At 43.8% G+C, this 19,894-nt stretch overlaps 1 protein-coding gene and 1 long non-coding RNA gene across 3 annotated transcripts in view; one reads left to right on the top strand and one right to left on the bottom strand.

The window, feature by feature from the left end:
* Positions 1-19,894, bottom strand: part of MAML2 (mastermind like transcriptional coactivator 2) — a 209,331-nt gene that overhangs the window by 154,062 nt on the left and 35,375 nt on the right. The gene's annotated exons all lie outside the window — the stretch shown is intronic.
* On the top strand, positions 6,538-7,964 carry LOC135295533 (uncharacterized). The gene is made up of 3 exons (XR_010357660.1): positions 6,538-6,644; positions 7,053-7,250; positions 7,840-7,964. It is a non-coding gene; the product is annotated as an uncharacterized LOC135295533 (long non-coding RNA).

The raw sequence follows: 19,894 nt of genomic DNA, 5'->3' as shown, positions 1-19,894 counted from the left end.
TCTGTGACTGAGGAACTCCCAGCCCTACAACTGCATCAAGGACTGTGCCATGTTTGCCTGTTTGCATACATTTTTCCTCCAGCATCCACTCCTGGCCAGAACTAGGACAGGATCCTGGAGCTGACATACTCATTTCAGATCCAGTATAGTTATTCAGCCATGTGCAAAAGTCCTCATTTTTCTAGTTGTGTGTACTGCTCATTTTACAATTGTGTGAGCTCCAAAAAATGCCTCTTGCTTTTAATTTTGAAGGTTTGACTAACAGACCCAGGCAAAGTAAGCCCTCCAAAATATGATTTGTCTAACACACAAGGTCCTAGGTATATCAGTGATGCCAGTGTTTCTCCTCCCATATTGTTCCTGTGTTGTGCATCATCTGATTGAAAAAGGCAATGCAATCCACTGGAATGAGAGCTGTGCAGTACCAGGGCAAACATGGCAGATTCAGAGCATGAAAGAGTCTGGCTTTTTGTCCCAGATGTAATTATGTCAGCCTGGAGTTCAGAGGTGACTATTCAGACTAAAGAATTACCCTCCCTCTTTATTAAGAATCTATTTTGCCTCACTAACTGTTAAATGCCAGAAACAAATTTTGTTTTAAATGATCTTTAATACCATGCATTTTTAAAAAGGCTATAAAGCTCCTACACTTCAGAATCGCAACTTGACACCCAATTCCCATCTGTCTCATATTAACAAAAACAATCTAGATAATCTACAGTCTCACGTGGAAAAAGATATGAAAAACTGATGAAGGTGATACAGTGTAGACCACCAAACAGCCAACAGCATCTTAACAGTACCCATCTGACCTGGTGGCTAATTTAAGAAATAATTGAATGAAGAAGAGATAAAATGAATAGATGAGGCCAACTATGTACATCGACAAACCGAGACTCCATTTCGCAAGGTGTAGAGGGTGATTTGTTTGTTTCAGACCACTCCAAAACTACATGTCCAGGCATCAATTACGTGGGCAACCTTGGCTTCAGATGCTCATCCTGAGTGCCTAACTGAAAAGAGACAAGAGACCATGCCAGGAATAGTTTGTATGAGATGGGACACACATGCATGATGAAATGCAGACTGGACCAGCATCTACACTGCTGCCTCCCAGGCATGCACTTCAGCAGGGATTTCAGGTGAGCTTTATCAATGAGCAGCTCCAGGGATTTCCTACAGAGCTTGTGTGGTCTGGGTAAAGCAGATGCAGGTAGACTGCAATGGAGTGGCTGGATGCCCCAGCAATAATCCTGCAAGTTGGAAGCTTTGGTCTTGAACCAGCAGCCAAGGATGTAGCAGAAGAGTGTTGGAGTCAAGGGGCTCAATGACTTTCAGCTCAGCCCATATTGCTGAAATGCCCTGGAGGCCTGGTGCTGACCCACTTCAGGCCACCAGAGAAACCTTTTCCACTCCAGAAGAGGTTCCACCTCCATGTGGCCCCACAAGCCCTCACTTTCCTGAACACAGAACACTATGCTGACTGCTGAGAGGTAGAAAAAACAGTTCAGTAGATGAAGAAAAGGCTGATTTCTGATTTTCAGCTCCTAGAAGAGATGGGGCATGTACAAAGTGGGAGACCAAGAGCACTGAAGCACAGCACCTTGCAGTATTTCCCATCAGGGCCTGCAGAGCTCACTTTGCTGTTGCTAGGACCCAGGGTGCCAGTTGCTGCTGTTTCTTCTATAAATAAAGTTTCCATTCCAGGATAAACTAAGCAAGCAGTAGTTGATTTTTAGGAAAATATCCCCTTCATCCCCTGAATACACAGAGAAACAAAGGACCTCCACATCCCCCTGCCACTTGGGCAGCCCAAAAGCAGGGAGTGAGCTTACACAGTGGAAGGCAGCTGAGGAAGAGCTCTGTGGTGGCAGGCAGGGACAGTCCCTGGCTGCAACCTGGGACTGCCTGTCTGCGGAGCAAATGGGAGCTTTCTGCAGACACGCAGCCAGTTGCTCATGCCGGGCGGATCACACGCGATTGTTGTGTTTGGAGAATTCCACTGCATATAATTATTCCTTTGATCATGTTGAAAGAGCAGTCACCGTGCACTTGAATCGTGGCTTTGCTGGGAATTACCAATTTGAACAGGGAAAGGAGGCTGTGAGAACAACCAGTCCAAGGAAGGGCCTCTCTTACAAATTCCTCTTTTATTATTTTTTTTTTTTTTTAATTTGTACATATTTCAACCAAACTGTGCTGCTGTCAGGACAAGCAAATCATTCCAGGAACTGCTTTCATTATTGTTAGCAAAGTGGAACTCCTGTGCAGTGTTTGCTTTTGGCCCAGGCAACTGCCCAAAGACTGTACATCAAAGGTCCCTTCTTGACTCACATCACAGCAGCACGACCTCGGTTTCCTAGTCACAGCCTCCTCCAGCTCAGGACCTGCTTCTCCTTAAAAATCTCCACATGGTTTGGGCTCACCAGACATCAGCGACCTCAGTCATGTGCAAGTGTCTTGCAGCAGAAAATGAAGTGTCTAAGGCAGCTGACTTTCATTACCTCACTGGGTTGCTAATCCACAAGGACAGCCTGTAGCTAGCAAGTGTCAAGATCTGGACTTTATAGTAAAAAAACCCCAAAAAACTAATAGGATTTTCCTGGAGGATAAGGAAAGCTCCCTTCTGGGGAATTTTCCAATGTCCAAAGGACTTAGAGTCAACAGAAGGTCAAATGCTATTAAGTCCCTGGCAACAAAGCCAGGAATCCCTAAGTCCCATCAGCACCTCACATCATGGTCTATTCCAGGTAAACACTAAGACAGAAAAAATTGAGCCTGGCTTTGGTGCACAATGTTTCATTCTTCACTGAATCAGACTATCCAGCTATGAGAAAGAGAAATCAGTGGCTCTGGCTCTCAGGGCTTGCCCACTAGCCTCCAAGGCTTGCCTCTGACACACTGGCACGCACTGTGCACAGCCACTGGAGAACAGCAAACCAGACAGGCAAGCATTTCAGCTCGAGTTGCCCAAATCTGAGCCAGGCTGGGTTTGACAAAGTAGCACTGACTCCATTAAGCTCTTCAGGGGGTTCAGAGGCTGCCTTCTCTTTTTGCTGCCTACCAACCCTGCTGCTTTAGGGCATGACTCTGTTTTGTGCCTGTGTTTGAGCAGCTTTGCATTCCGAGTGCTGGCATGTCCCCCTGGGCTGATGGGTGCATGAGCTCTAAAGCCACTATGGCCTCTGCTACAGTCAGATCACTGCAGACACTGCTCTGCTACTCTGCCAGCTTCTGGCTTATATTGACTCCAATAATTAATTGCTTTTTCTATTTTTAAATATGAAAGGGTCTCTGTTTGGCTGTCAAGTGTAGTTATCACAAGCATGAAAGAGCCAGTTTTCAGCTGAAATTTATCCAGAGGTTGTTTGGGATTTGTAGAGTAGATCTAGGGGCTGCCTTTCTCTCCTGAGTACAGTTCCTCCATGGCTTCATGAAGATTTGCCAAGCCTCACACAGTTTCACCCCCTCCCTTTCCCTGCAGCATTAGGGCTGGGATGGAGCACCACAGCCCCAGGTGCTGTCTTGGCTGAGCTTACTGGAGCTCTGTCCTTGCAGTGCTTGCCCACCTTCAAAGGTGGATCCTTCCTGATCATAAATCACATTTTCTGGAAATGGCAACATAGGTGTATTTCATCTCTTTGTGCCAGACTAAACTTGAGGGCCATGAAAGCATCACTATCCTGATCTGGGAAATGTCCCAGTGGTGGACAAGCAGCACAGGTGTCAGCTGGTGTCACAGCAACACCTGCTTGTCTTTACTGAAGCAGGATCGGAGTTGCCTCTAGGGATGGTGGTTTAAACTGTAGCTTTATATTTTTTCTAATGGGATCCAAACAAATGTAAGCCAGCTAAAGTAATAGGAAAAACAAGACCAGTGTGACCTGGGTTCACTGGAGGCTGCAACAGGGATGAGTAGGACAGCATTGGAGCAAGATAAAGCCTTCACAGCACCCTCCCCTTGTTGCTGTTTATTGAAAGTGTTACTTGGGCAAGTAGTTAAGGGTATTCCTGCTGTATAAATAAAAAAAAAAATAGTGAACTTTACTAATTTTTTTTTAATTTATCTTGACTTGCAAAGTGAGTTGACCATAGAGTAGCAGGCTGTTTACCCAGGCTCCATTGACAATGCTGTTTCTCTGTTTGAAGGAGCACTGATCTTGCTGCACCTCAGCACACTGGCTACGGCCACAGGCACCACCTGCTCCCACTGAAGTGTGGGGCTGGCATAAGCCATGGTGCTTGCTGGGTTAGAAACTATCAGCTGACGCCTTGGGGATCTGTTTGGGTCACAGAAAAGCCAGACAGGACTTTTCATAGGGCTGTCATGGCACGTCCCACTGCAGTGACAAAACCAGCTTCTCCTGGCATGGTTCCATAGTGCCAGCCAAGTCTTGCCATGGACAGCCATATGACACCACCTTTCACCAGTGACAGCCTCACCCAGCTATTTACAGAAAATGTCTCTCCAAAAGCAGCTGCAAGTTGCTGTGCCTACCCCAAATAAAAGGCTGAGGTTAAATCAGGTTTGCTAGCTCATGTTAGCCAAACCCAATGGAAGACAGACTCACTTTTGGTAAACAGATGTGTTTGTTTGAGATATTTACCACTCTGGGTGTTTGACTCTGTCAGAATCACTGCCCTTATCCAAACTGGTGGATAAAACAAGCAAACATGCCTCGGGCATCTGTTCACTGCCTGGCGTGATGCAGCCTCCATGTGTCTGTCTCGGCCTTGGGCTGCTGGGGTGACTGTGGCTCAGTATGTGCTGCTTTCTGGAAGGCTGAGGAGAAATAGTCTAGCAGAAAAGTCGGGATTGATGGCACCACAGCACAAGTTCCTAGAGCTAGACTTTCAGAGTGAGGGTGGTATTCGAGGGGCAACTGAAGCCACTCAGATCTGACATTTCTCCCTCCATTCAGCTTAGTGTTTGTTAGGGGAGAAGACAAAGAATAGAGCCATAGCTGAGCTATCATGAAGTCACAGGGACATCCATTGTCTGCACAGGTTCCCCCACTTTGTGCACATGGCATTATGGTTCCCCAGGCCAATGGCTCACACCAACCAAAGCAGGCTCCAATACTATTGCAAGGCTTTAGCAATATAAGAGGGGAAAATTCTTCCTTCCACTCTGGAAAACTTGGCAGCAGGCATAGGAAGCCAGACATGCCACAAAAGCAGCAATCAAATAGTTTTCTTATTCAGGGCTCACTTTGTAAGAGCTCCAGCAGGTTCCTGCATTTTGCTGACTGTTTTGGAGAGCTGGTATTGGTATGTCTCAGGACTCTGAGGAAAACATCCAGCAAGTAACAGGGGTATGGGTATTTCTTAATTTATGTGCAGTACAAAGGATGTCTGCAGTGACAGTGTGTGGTACCTCTCTCCAGCCCCATCTGCATAACCCAGGAGCAATTCCTACATCAGGCAGTGGAGACTCACAGCCTCTCCTTTTCTCTTTGCCTCACCCTGACTATCAAGACGAAGCAGGCACTGAGATAGCAGTCCTTATGTTTTTCTATGGAATACTTCCTTTCCGAGATACTTATGCACCAAGTCCTACAGAAGCCAAAGCCAACAGTGTAATAATACCTGTGCAGCACTGCAGAGCAAAAGGTCAAAATCAGGTTCACTGTATCACTCATGCTCCCTGTCTGAGGAACTGAAGGTAGTCTTAAAGATTATGTTAGGGCTTTTGGAGATTTATGATAAAATTCCAGGCTGTCTATGGGCTTTCTCCCCACCTTGTCTGGTTGCCTACAAATTATAATAAATTGGAAACATTGAATACCTGAATATCCAATATCCAGGGTCCCTGACACACCAATGACTGATGTTTGGAGTTTTGCTTCTCAAAGTGAATAATGTCAATGTGTGTGACCACAGTCAATTTATCATTGTGACAAAGACCCAGCTATAGTGACTGGGGAAAAGAATGTAACAAACCCCTAAACAGATTTAATCCTGAATGCATATCTCCACTCTTATTTCATGATGTTACACTATTGTAAAATGGGAGAGCTGACTCTACAGGCTGGAGACTGTGATTCCATTATTGACCTGCTCCTCCTTGTCTCTTCACAGGATTTTTTACTGGCAACAACATGGGACCTTTGTGGATTTTGTAAGCTATGCATTTTCTGAACCAATTTATGCACCATGCTCTTCTTTCATCTGCATTATGGTAATTCTGGAGTGATTCCATTTCTTATTCATTAACAGAGCAGAGAAATCACTGCAATATCACTGACTCCCCAGTATCATTCTACCTTTAGGGTTACAGCATGGTGGTTTTCACAAGTAAATAAGAAGGTTGCAGGAAAATACAAATGTTGATCCTGGTGGGAGAATTTTAACTACTAAACAAGTCATCAGCAATTGACCATTATCTGTAAAGTACCAGAGGGAAAAAATTTTGCTTCCACACAAACAAGAGTTATATTTTCAAACATGTATCTAAAGTAAAAAAAAAAAAAAAAAAAAAAAAAGAAACCAACAACCTCAGGAGCAGCACAAAACATCCTTTGTTGCCGGACGTGAGAAAAACACTACAGTTCTAAAAAAAGCCAAAGGAAGGAAGTGGAAGAACCTCAGAGGCGAGTGGGAGTGCGAAAGGAATGTGACTGCATTTTTCCCCCTCCCTGCATGTAAGCTCACTGTTTGTAGGCAAAGGGAGAGCTGTTGGGAGAGTTTTACTATTTGGGAACTTTGCTGTTCAGAAGTGCAGTGCATATTAAAGCAACTGACTCTTCTGTGTTCTCTTTCTGAACTTTGTAGTTAAAAAACCCAACATCCCAAATGACTACCAGGTTTAGCATCCAAGTTCTGCTCTTGGTTCTACTGCTGTAAGCTCAAAAGGATATAGTTTCTTCTGATTACTATATTCTTGCATTTCAGTTTTACCACCCTGATGCCCCCATTCTTTGCAGTTTCCTTGCTACATCCAAACCCAATAATACGGGGATGTGGGGGGTGGGGGAGGTGGTGTGGGGAGCAAGCACTGACAACTTTGTCTGTGAAGCATTTGGAGACACTCTGAATTATATTTTATGTAGCTCCCAAGGCACTGAGATTGCCAGAAACCAAGCAGAAGAAAACAGAAGAGTCATTTGAAAACAATGTCATGAAAAGGAAATCAATTTCGTATGCATTTCTGAGAGTAATGACCAGCATAAAAGAGAAAGAACTCATGGACCACAATCTTAGGAGGACTTTATGTCATACTGTGGCAGAGACTTTGGGCAGAGTTACAGGTACTGCATCTTTAAAGCATCTATCTGGACCACTGGGCCAGAAAGTAGCGTGATGGCCCTGGATAATGAATGACTTGCTAAGCCACAGTCCCTGCTGGCAGGATGTCTCCAAGGGACATGCATTTGCTGAGCAGTGCTATGTGGGCCTTATTTCCCTTACCTGAGAAAAGGGCTTATCATTTCAGCATGAATTTAGTTCTCTGGAAAGCCAGCAGTAAGAAAGAAAATTTGAGATATTGAATTGAAATTAAAAAAAACCCCAAAAACAAAAGAATATGAGATAGCAAAAATCTTGACATAAAATGATTTCTTTGTTTATTTTTAAGTGATGTTTGTCATTCCACTGCTTGGCTAAATGTTGCAGTAACTGTGAAATAGACTGAAGTTTGTTTTATGGAGAGTGATGTAAACTCTGAAAGCCTTCACCTTTCACATTCCCTCTTTGCAGCATGTTCCCTCTCTTTCCAACAAGAAATATCTTGTTTTTTGTACCATTTCTCTTCACTAGCTCTCCATTATTAATGAGGTTTGCATGAGAACATACTTTCTGTTTTGTTCTAGAGCTTGTTTTCTCCTCCTCTGCCCACAGCCACTCTGTGTATGTCTGTACACTGCTGCAGAGAGCAAAGGCAGCCAAAGGGCACAGGGAGGACAAGAAGTAGTAGCAACAACACTCCTGACAAGTCAAGCTAACCATCTGTCTCCTCTTTCCCAGGAAGGTGAGAGGAAAAGCAATTTTGCTTCAAAATGTGACACAACCCTCACATACCCCATGGCTACAGTAGCTGCCATGCTTCACATTCCTACTTGTTAAAGATTTGCTGTTATCCCAGTGTTAACTTGGATGAGCTTATCTCTGTGTCCAGCATTTCCTGTGGAAAAGCATGAACCCAACTGCTGCCTTGCATTCAGCAGGACTTTTTATGCTGGTGCAAAACAGGTGGGAAACCATATCCCACTAAAAGACTTCTTAGCCATGTCTGTGCAGCAGTGGGGAACAGGAACCTCATGTCTTTTTCTTACTGTGGGCTCCTCCCAAGTACTGAGACCAAGCAGAGCTCCCAAAGATGGTTTGCTTTAAGCTGCACTTTTTTTTGGATAAGTGACTATGAGAGAGCCCCTTACAGCTCTCTGGTGAGACAGAGTATGGCAACACCTTCCATCTTACACAGGCAGCCAAAGAGAGCTGAAGGATGTGCTTGAAGGACAAGTGGGAAGTCTGTGGCAGAGCAGAAGGAGTCATGACTTCCAAACTGGCAGGATAAGTCCTTTCTGACACAGGCCCTTCTTCCCACCCTTCATAACAAAAGCCTGACTCAGGCCCATGGCTCTGGGGCCTCTGCACTGACACACTCTTCACCCAGCGCTTTCTCCAGGGGTGATCACAGCTCCTGGGTTTAGTGTGAATTTCTCAGTGCCGGTAGTTGAGAGCAGCTCAGGGCATACCAGATGCCAGGGTGATGAGTTCCTCCTAAACATACCGACTGACAGTTCCTGTGGTTCTGCTTTTCTGTTAATGTGTGCAAAACCAGCACCGACTCTTCTTCAGCTATTTCTGCACTGAGGGACATATGGAACCCTGATGGCCAGGGAGAGCTATGGGAGGACAGTTCCAGTGAAATGTGTGGTTGTAACACCGAGCTCTGATTGAGGAGCTCAGTGACCAATTCTGTCTTCATCTTTCTGAGTTATCCTGAATAAACCTCAATGGACTTGATCTACAGCTCCTCTGTTTTCTGTTGTTGCCTTCTGAATTCAGGTGTCTCTCTGGTTATGGGCCCCTGTCATTATGACTATTACATCCTTGCACCAAGCCCAAGAAGAGATCCAAGCTGTCTGCAGAAAGACCACTGGTCCCTGCACCACTAATGAAGATTGACAGGCTTGAATCTCACAAGCATTTTTAGAAGGCAACATGAATGCTGCCTTCCGTTCTCAGCTCGCTTGCTCAGTGGGGCAGCTTCCTTCCATCTTAGTTCTGCAGCTCTTTAAGGTAGCACCTCTCTCCTACAGCCTGTGGTACAGCAGGGGCTCCCTCTGGGCTGGGGGCTGAGACTCCCTTCCTGCTGTAATGCTCAGACTCATAACAGGACGCTGCCTCCATGGTGGGAGGCAACACCCACACACGCAGGGAACAACGCTGGGAAAATTCCTCGGTGCTCCTCCCATGGCCCATGTGTCCCAGCTCTGCCGGCAGATATCTGCGGGGGGCCCTGGGCTGCCTGTGTGCTGCAGCCCCTGTGCTCCCACCCCTCCCTCCATCAGACAGCAAGACCAGCGTGGCTGCTGGTGAGGATGCATGTGTGGTGGGACAAGGCTGCCCTGCATCACTGCCTCTTGTAGGCTCAGCAGCAGCCACTCAGAATACGGCTGTACCCAGAAATCACTCTGCTCTCACGTTAATGAGACCACTCTTTAGAAAACAGCAGGAAAAGTTAGATCAGATGTGTTTTTCACCGTGGGAAATGCACTGCTATTTGTCATTCACAGGATGACAGTGCAAAGAGCTACATGCACTCTTCCCCTTCACTTTCCATCTCCACTTGGGTGAATGGGGTGTTTTCCCTGTGCCTTCCATCATACCAGAGCTTATTTTTAACTCACTGGTTGTCACTGTACCTGTTTGGTGACTTAAGTGCTAACAACAGCTCGAAATTGGCTGTTACAAAGCTGATACTCGAGTTATTACCAACCAATTCAGTTTTTGATTCCTGCTCAGCGGTGCTGTGCGAGGTGAAAGTGCTGTAACCCATTACCCAACCCCTCAGTTAGCCCAGGCAATTTTTTTTGTTTGTTTTCTTTACAGCAATCTCTTGAGTGGTTGCAGAAATGCAAACAGAAAGCGCTTCTGACAGATTGAAAACAATTAGGAACGTCTCAGAGTCACTGGAGCAGAGATTTTGTTATGATAATAAAGAATGTTCTTAGCTGGTGTATTATTTTAAAAGGAGAAAATTAAAAAGAAATATATCATGAAGGAGCTGACAGTGCTCAAAACCCACATCCTGTTGTTATCCATGGGCCTGGTACTATATACTGCTGGCAGCTGTGAGATGAACTTTCCCATTAGGCCCCTTCCAAGCCCTTAACCCTGACCCAAAGGGACCTTCTTTCCCTCTTTTAAAGGGAGAGAGAGAAATCAATCTCCCTGCTGATTCAGCTGTGGGCCTCTTATGTCCAAAGAATATCAGCACTGCAAAAAGAAGGGGAAAAAAAGTGCAGATTGAAGTTTTTTTAATGATGTGGATCAGTGATATTTATGGACTAAGGTTCCTATCCCTGGGATACATTTGATGCAATCAAATTACTTTCCTAAAGCATCAAAGACTCAGATTCTAAACTGAAACCCCTTGTTTGGTCTTAATTCCTTCCAGCATGCTTAGAACTATTAATTTCCAAGACCAGATTAAAGTCACGGATACTACTACTCCTAGATCTTGTAAACTTCCTCCTGCAGGTCTGCCTTGTTTGAGAATCACAGACACTTTTTTCAGGCTTTTTAACAGCTACACACATGTCTTTTTAATTTCCTAAGACAAGACTAGTTCCTTTTAAGATGTTCCACTGGCTCACTGCTATTACTGTCAAAGCTTTCTTGCTCTCCCTCTTTTGCCTGTTTTTTCTCTATTTACAGGCTTCTAGGAATATATCAAGCTGCATTTTTAAAAGAGCAGCGTTGTTTCCCTCTTCTTACCTGCTTTGTTTTGCACAAAAGAAAAAAAAAAGAGAGAAAGGAGGAAAACTTAAAATACTCAGAAAGCAAAAAAAAGAAAGAAAGAAAGAAAGAAAGAAAGAAAGAAAGAAAGAAAGAAAGAAAGAAAGAAAGAAAGAAAGAAAGAAAGAAAGAAAGAAAGAAAGAAAGAAAGAAAGGAAGTCCCACCACACTTAACTCTACCTAAGGCTCAAATCTTTTCTATCTTTGTAAAAAGTTAACAGTGCCTCATTTAGAGGCAGAAGTAAAAAGTTCAGCAGAAATGCCCCCATCTGGAAGCATTTAGTGGCTTAAGGTATCTCTGTCTTTTGCCATGTTTCTGTGAAGTCACATTTACAAGCTAAGCCAGCCTTTCTGCTCAGACAGTCAGGATACAGAGGCAAAATAAACTTTAGCCCAGAGCCTTGAGGACTCTCATAGTGCCTTGCAATATGCTACTGTCACAAAAGTCCCCTTAGAGCAGCACTGCCTGCAAGACACACTCTTGAAGAAGAGAACCCAGATGTCTCAGCAGGTCTTGTACTCTGCCAAAGGTTTGTGCCTGGTCCTGTATACCCAGAGTAACTACTCAGAAGCTCCTGAGCACAGATTTTGATGGAAGTACCTTAGCTTGTGCCAGGACAAGCTGGGGCAGGTCCAGGCAAGGAAGCTGGAGGTGGATAAAAGGAGGCAGCTCCCTGGAGAACTCCAGCCCAGGTGAGCAGCCTCATTGAGACAGCTGAGTGAAGATCAGTTGGACAGCAGACCCCAGCCCTGCCACACAGGCAGCTCAAGGAGTGCTCCAGGTCCTTGAAGTCTCACTCAGGGCTCAGGGCCCAGAACGGTTCCAAGGTAACTCGCTTAACTTTGGCTCATTTCCCATAGATTTCCCCTGACTTAACTGTGTCCAAGCCATTGTTTTGTTGTGCAAATTCATGGCAATTTTCTTATCCTCTGTGTGTAGATGGTGACTGGACAGGGCTGGCTTCTTCAATGTAAGAGCTCTGACAAGTAGAAGGAATGAGAACCTGATGGGAGGCTTTCCTGGAGCTGAAGGCTCCAATGTCTCTAATGCTTTTACCATGAACCTGGACACAGAAAACCAGAGGGAGGGAAAATGAGAGGGAAGAAGGGAGGATGCTACCACTTTGTAGAGTGAGAAACACTCCCTTCAGCAGAAAATAGCAAATCTGCCTCCTCTTCAGCCTTTCATAGATAATTTCTGGTGGAGGCAGAGGAGGTATCTGGTGTTACCAGATCAGAAGTAGGCTACTGAATCCCACAGTCTGATTAAATCAAAAATAAATCCAGATACTTCTTTGTTACTGTGGCTGTAGAAGCATGGATAAATGCACTTTAAACCACTACAATTTGAAGTTATTTCTAGTTGTGGTATCTAACATGAAGTATCCAGGCTGGAAAACTCTGACCTAAAGGCTTGCTCCATTTCATCTGTGAATGAACTCAGCAAAGGTTTTCCTGGCCTGACTAGGAAGTGGTGAAATTTAACTCATTCATATGTCAAAACCACTTTAAAATCCTTGGTGATGAAGCATTATGGAAGAGCTGAATGCTCAGAAATTGTGACTCAGCCTTTCCTCTCTCCTATCCCACCCTAAAAAACTACAATCAGGAACTGGCTCAAATAGTGAAATAGTGCCTTTTTTTCTTCTGTTATGAGTAGTAATGGAGAAGGGAAGTATTTTATTGGACTCCTAGGTTTAAAGTGATTGTTCATCTTTCCCAGCTCTTCTCTGCTCCTGATTTTTTCTTCCTCTTGATGAAGATCTAGATGTAAGGTATAGGATGTGACCTAGGAAGAGCCACAGTTCCTCCAGTGATGGGGAAGGGCTGTGCAGTCTGTGTGTCTCCTAAAGCACTCCCTCTTACAGCACTGCAACTTCATAGTTTCTCTTCTTGCTTGTGACCCCTGAGAGTACCAGGGAGCAGTGATGAGCTGGACTTGATGTTGGGATCTCAGAGAGGGAGGGAGGCCACAGCATTCCAGCTGTGGGGTTGGAATGGACCATGGTGGGACACCTACACCTTTGGAGTAATCACAGCACTCAAGGACCTGGAGATTGAAATGGGACCAAACTCCAAGGCAAGACCACTGCTGCAGTCAGGCGAGCTGGCAAGTTGCCAAAGATAAGGTGTTATCATCATTCTAATTAGCTGCTGAGTTATGATCCCAGATTTCATCGTTTTGAGAAGTGCACAAAGACTCCAGGGGGAAGAGCCTTAGCACAAAGCACACTTTCAACACAAAAACTGGGCTGCCGGGATCACATCATCCTTTGGCTTGTGGACTTACAGAGTGGAATGTGCTGAAGAAGGAAAGCCCTCTCAATATCTGAATAGCCCCTGAAGCTTTAAGAGGAATGAAAATTAAAAAATAAAAGAAAAAAATTAATATAACCACATATAATAAACTAATTTTGTGAACATTTTTCTGTTGTCATCACATAGAAATTGCAAAGTGGACACTACCACACATCACAAACATTATAAAAATTGTTACAGGAAATAGTAATGAGTTTCTGTAGGCTTCACATTTGGAGAGAGGAAACCTAGAAACCAGAGAGAGGAGCTAGCAATAGAAAGGACAGTCTGGGAGCTGGAAGTTATAACTATGCAACGTTGTGACCTTTCAGGCCTTAGACCTCAAGTGAACCCTGGCAAAACAAGACTCTGTCCAGAGGGCCAGGCACAATGGCAACAGGGTCATGTCACATGAGATGTGAGAAAATTCTGTATTGGACAAATAAGAATCAGTGAGCTCTGCAGCTGGCCTCATCAGCACAGCTTCCCACTGCAGGGCAAGCTCTGGCATCTGCCACCACCTCCTCAGACCTGCACTCCTGTTTGTTGGTACCCAGAGCTCTGGCAAGCACTGAGAGACCTTTCCTCTCATTTTCTGTACATTCTTGCCTTTCCTAACTCTGTATAAACTGTGTTAGAAAAGAAAAGGTGAATGTAATTAGTCTTCCCTAGTGCCTGAAAGAAAAATTAGTTTTCCTCAAGTATACAGATATGGCATCCTGTCATTCTGTAAATGGAGCCTTTAAGCCCATGTGTTTGCCCTGCAAAAATGCCAGTGAACACGGGGCTGTGATGGTTTAATGGAGACACAGGCACCTACACCAGAGTCCTCTGCAGCTGTGTCTCACAGTCAGCAGGGGCTGAACAGGGGGTCTCACAAGAAGCTGTTGCTATCACACATAGTCAGCTACTGTAAACCACCAGGTTTCAACCAGGTGTTCAAAAGCAAGAGTACAAGGAGCTCTAATAAAATGCTTACAATTGCCTTGGGAATAATAACCCTTCCTGCTATTATCAGTGGGGAAACTGAGGTATGGAGAAGCAGGGAATTGCTTGTGGCTACACAGAGAGTGAGGGGCCAGACTCCAATCTCTTCTACTGACACTCAGCTGCAATCACCCCTTTAGGCCATGCTGGCTGCCACCAGGAAAAAACAAGAAGCAGGTTGCAACTTGGCAGCTTACAAGACTATAAATATAGTTCAAGGTTGTGCTGATACAATAATAATCCACAGGAGTGAAATTTGAGCCATTTATGTGTGTGTGCATAACCAGAGCTGGAAGATATGTTTATAATGTTGCTCAGAGATTTCCTTTCCATTATACTCTGAGCAAATGCACACTGTGCTAAAGACAAAATATTCTCTTCACATTACTGTGCTTTCCTGGACCTCTCCCACCTTCCAGATGCAGTTTTCTGTTCTACCCCTCTCTTTCACTTGTTCTCCTTGCTCATCTGGATGGGACAATAGGAGCAGGGAGCCACCAGATTTTCCCAGCTCAGAATAATGCACTGACAGTCTTTTTTTGCACAATCAGTAACAGGATACAGAGGAATAGGAGATAAGTGTAAGAGAAGGAAAAAAAATAAAGATAGTAAAAGGATAATTTGGTCTTTAGAACACTATCGGGAAAGTCTCTAGTTTTCACAGTTGGTGTATAGCTGTACACCAAACTGTAATCTAGAATATGGAGTAATAATCCCTGCCTTCCCACCAGCACAGTTTGTGAGTCAACTGAGACGAAAGGTCACTACCTCCTTTTGCTCATACATCCCTCCAGAGATGTCCTTCTTGCAACTTTCTTTTCCTCTCTCCCTGGCTGCTTTGCTTTGTTCAAGTCACAAGACACAAATAGACTCAGGGACAGGCAACTGGGCCAGCACTTCTCCCCCTTTTTTTGTTGATTTTACTCACACCTTCATGTGTTTTCAACATACTCATCAACTCTGCTTTCTGTAAATAAGGCAAGGCTTCACTTCTACCCACTCACAGTTTTTGTTTTGTGAGCTTCTCCTGTGAATTCACCCCATGTATTATAATGCTGGATCATGTTTAATTTATGCCATTCAGTCTTTTCTTCAGACCAGCCTCCCTGGCCAGCAGCCCCAGACTTTTCATACCACTGTCCCAGTGCAAGTGCTTGGAAACTGGACCCTTCCCTGTAGAGCTCTCTTGGCTTTTCCACTCTGGTTGGCTCAGCTCCTTTCCTTCCCAGCCTACCAGCTGTTCTGGGAGCAGCAGCAGCTACTTCAGAGCACCACAGGCAATGGCCCAAAATGCTTTGTGCCCTTAGGATAATCAAAGTATGCTCTAGTTTAGGGTACTTTCATATACCAAATCCCTGTGGGGCGTGACTTCTCAGAGCACTGGAAACTCAGTGAGTAACAAGAGGTTCAGCAACCCTAGGCATCACAGACAGGCATGTGGGAAACAGTAGCACCCCAACTGAGGGGATAGATTAGACCATAGGGCCTCATTCAATTCCCAGGGGAATGAGCTGAAATCTTAAGGTAAAGGTCATAACTAGTCCTAGTCATGTCAAATAAGTAACTCCCACAAGCACAGTTTGCACCAACTGGCTCAAATGCATCACATTCCTACTCTAATCACTGATTAAAGAGGAGGAAACTGCACATAAATTCTTTATTGCAGAGGCTGGACTTAAACCCCTATCAGTTCATATCTTGTTGCAACCATAAATCTTTTTCAGTGACAGCAAGTTTTTATCAAGAAGACCCATATACTCCTCATATCTGGCAGCCAGCCTAAGATCCATAGTTTATAAAACTTGTTTTAAAATAAGCCATAAAATTCATTACATATATTACTGTAAATATCCAGAGTTTAAAATGCAAGTTTTGGATCACAAAATCGTAAGACTGGATTAAAAAACCCAAACAATCCAAGAGATTTAAGAAAGAAAATAATGAAAAGAATCCAATATTCATTCACTACCACGTTTCTGAAGCTAACACATTGACTAAATGTTCACAATATTTTTTCCCCACATACATTTTGGGGTCAAATATTTTGGAGCAAACTTCAGATTTCTACTTTCTCACTTTCTTTCAGGGCTGCTGATTTAACAAAAAAAATAGTATTATTAGAACTTGCCATCATAAATGTATGAATTCATTGCAAAAACCAAATGAAGTTGGTAATTATGGAGTAAATCTTTTTCCTAATAATGACACTAACTATGACAGAGCCATGCCAGAAGTCTGATGCCATTTTGGTTAAGATTGGAACTTTATATTGTCCCAGAGATACTAGCAGACATTTGAATTAGCTGTCATAATTGGCAGTAAATCCAGACCTGCCCAATCCAATACATTCTTTAGCTTACGAAACGGACCAAAATGATACAATGGGATCTTCATGGGCATTAGAAGGAATTGGAAAGGGTGAGGCAATTTGGCAGGTGTAGAAATGAGATTGGGAAAAACAAGATAAATATTTTCCCTGTGAATAATTGTCCACAAAATCTACAAGTGAGACAATAAAACCCAGCTTTACTGGAATAACTTTGGTCTGCGAAAGAAAGGTCTCTGGTGAAGAGGATTCGGAATGATAAGGGAGAGCAAAGGAGCATCCCATACAAATGCAGCTGTGAGGCAGAACTGTGTGAGGGCAGGGTGGCTTTGGGAACACCAGCGTCTGCTGGGTACTGTGCTGACCAAATCCTGTTCACTTCTCAAGTGGAATAGCACAGTCAGGAGCTTCCAGTGGTTCTTCTGGGAAAGGCAAGCAGCCTCAGGTGTTTTTACATGGCATTCCCATTACAAGGGCTACTAATTTTTCATAAATATTTTGGACTATAGTCAGACCACTGCCTCTAAGTATCTAATGTATCACTCTACCACTTTAGTACCTAAGATCAAAAAAGGGGCTCATGTTGTTTATTACTTGCATTGCCTAGCTCTTGGCAAAATCAACACATAATCTATTCCTATGGTACTTACAGGCATCATACCTGAGCTAAGAAACCTCCCTGCAGAGTGGTAAGGATTTGGCCAGGTAGTGTTTGGATTGCCAAGGATATGAGTGGAGAAAGCTTAAAGCTGCCCACAAGTCATTGGGGCATTTAAATAAGGCACAAACCACAATTAGCCTTCTGCTATCCTACTCTTTCTGCAGACTGTACTGGAGGAAGTCAATCCTATCTTGTCACAACCCCGAAACAGGCATGATGTTTGCTATAAATTCTCATTGGGCTGAACAAAAACACCAGTCCACATGTCAGAAAGCTCTTATCCTCCACACACCTAAAAGATACCTGTTGCAGAAAGACTTAGGATGGCCATTTTATTATTGATTCTGATTATTTTCATGTCAAAATTGATCTTCAAGCCTCCACAGATTTCTGGTACAATTGGTATTCAAAGATGGATAAAGAGGGAAAAGATTTGTTCTTGATGCGAGAAATACTGACTTGAATACTTGCAGTTATGCCTGTTTAAACTTCTGAGCAGCATTTGGCCCTAAATGTCTAGCTGGGACTCAAAATGTTTCTAGAACAATACAGCTAAACAACTTTTCTTTCTAGGCCATGAGATGATGTTTGTGTAGCTCCCCTGAGGGTGGTGTAGCCCTGAAACAACAAGGCTTTGTAAGCCCTTCTGGAAAGGCTGAAGACCAAGCATAAGGTAAGTCTGGCCCAGGTCTGTGTGGAGCACATGTGCTCAGTCCTGAGCAAGCAGGAGGTCTTGTCTCAAAGAAGGGATGCTATCCTGCAAGGGCAGCTTGCAGAGGACTGTTCATCCTCCTCCTCCACTGTATAGGAGGTGAACACAAAGTCATACAAGCAAAAGGAAGGATTCTGCCCCTACAGTAAGCCTTGAGATCTGTATTAGAAATATTTCCTGTAGATGACACATTTACAAACAAGCAGAAATCACACAAAGGGAATATCACTATGTAGTCAGCTACGAAGGATCTGAGACTCCCTTGATTTCCTAAAGTACAGAAATTTTTATTTTATCCATTGCATGGTGTCACAGGTTTTGGATATTTGGCCATACTTAAACTGTTTTACTTTTGACAGGGTAGAGGGAAAAAAATGCTTCCAAAAGCCTCTGGTAGACACCAGTGGTCCCTCCTGAACACTCAAACAACGTGAAGGTTGCAACACAAACTGACAAAACAAAGAAAATTTATAGATGTTGCTGCACCATAAAGCCAACCCAAACATGTCCTCTGTGACACGCAGCTGAAGAAGGTCACTTGCATATTTTGATTCCCAAAACAACAACACAACCAAAACTCCCTTCCCTCAGACTCCCAGTGCCTGCTGATGAGCAATCCATGGAGTGCCTGCATGTACACAGACAGGGCAGGTTTTCCATCCGAGTGTGTGGTCCAGCTGTTCTTTGTGGTGGGAAGAATAGCCACAAGGCTGTTCCATCTTCTACCATTCAGGACTTGGGAGCAGGATGGGTAAGTGCTGCATGGGCTCTCCCTGCACAATGGAACCTGTGAGATTCTCCCAGACTTGAGGCCAGGATTTTCACACAGAGCATAGGGAGCAGGGTAAGCTGCTCTGAACATCATCCCAACTGATGGCTAAAATTCTGTCTTAAGCTCTATCCCCTTGGTAAGGGCTCCTGGATATGCAGGGTTTGAGTCAGATGGTTTATCAAAGTTTATCCCATTCCCTTCTCACAGGAAGACTGTTAAATTGGAAATTGTAGGGATGAAAGGTGATAATGCAGCCACATCTTTTCTCCGCCCCTCTTCCAGAACTTTGTTTTGGTGGATGTACCTTGTTCTGAGAATTGCTTGCATTTCCTGTGTCTTTAAAAAAACCCAAACCAAACCAAAAAAACCAAACCAAAATAACAAATAGAAAAACCCCTAAACAAACAAAACAAAACTACCAAAAAAATCAACCCCCCCCAAAAAAAAAAAACAACTAAGAAAACTCCCTAGCACTTTCAGGAGTATGCAGAGAGAAAGAGCAAAGCATCTTTTATCAAAGAGCCCATAGCTTTTGCTTATCTGTGACCTGTAAAGACATATCTCTCTTCAGACCAACGTATAAGAACGTACAAGAACGTTGGTCAACATAAGAAACTACAATGCTTGTCACCAGTGTAAACCTTTCCTCACTAGGGTTATGCATCTGCTGCAAACCTTCATTCTGAAATTAACTGTGAGTTTATTCTTCTGTATATGTGTTTAATAATTGAAAACCAACTATGATCTCCTCAGCTGAGTGGCATTTTGCAGCACATTTGTCCATATTGAGAACTATGTCTGCTTCATATTTGCAAACCAAGATAAACAGAAACAAAAGAAAGGCAAAACAATTTGCAGCTTTCCCGTGCATACACATCCAGCAACATTTTTCTTTACAGGCAAATACATCACAAACACATTAGGCCAAGAGTGGCAGATGTGAGGAGTGCCAGTCCTTTGAAATAGTTTATTTTACAACCAATTAGACCAATCATCCACAACCTAAAAATTCTTAAAGTTGGCAGTCACACCAGGGAAGTAGACCTCTGCTAAAATGGCCTCCAAAGATGTGGACATAAACATAATGGCTAGGTCTGTTTCTTTAACATAGAAAAGGATAATTTACACACAAAACTCTGCTACTTTCTCTTTTCCCCCCTTAAGTATGCTCAT

The sequence above is a fragment of the Passer domesticus genome, chromosome 2 (assembly GCF_036417665.1).
Source record: "Passer domesticus isolate bPasDom1 chromosome 2, bPasDom1.hap1, whole genome shotgun sequence".
Taxonomy (NCBI): Eukaryota; Metazoa; Chordata; class Aves; order Passeriformes; family Passeridae; genus Passer; species Passer domesticus.
Note: the sequence above shows the minus strand (reverse complement) of the source record. Positions and strands in the feature narration are given on the sequence as shown.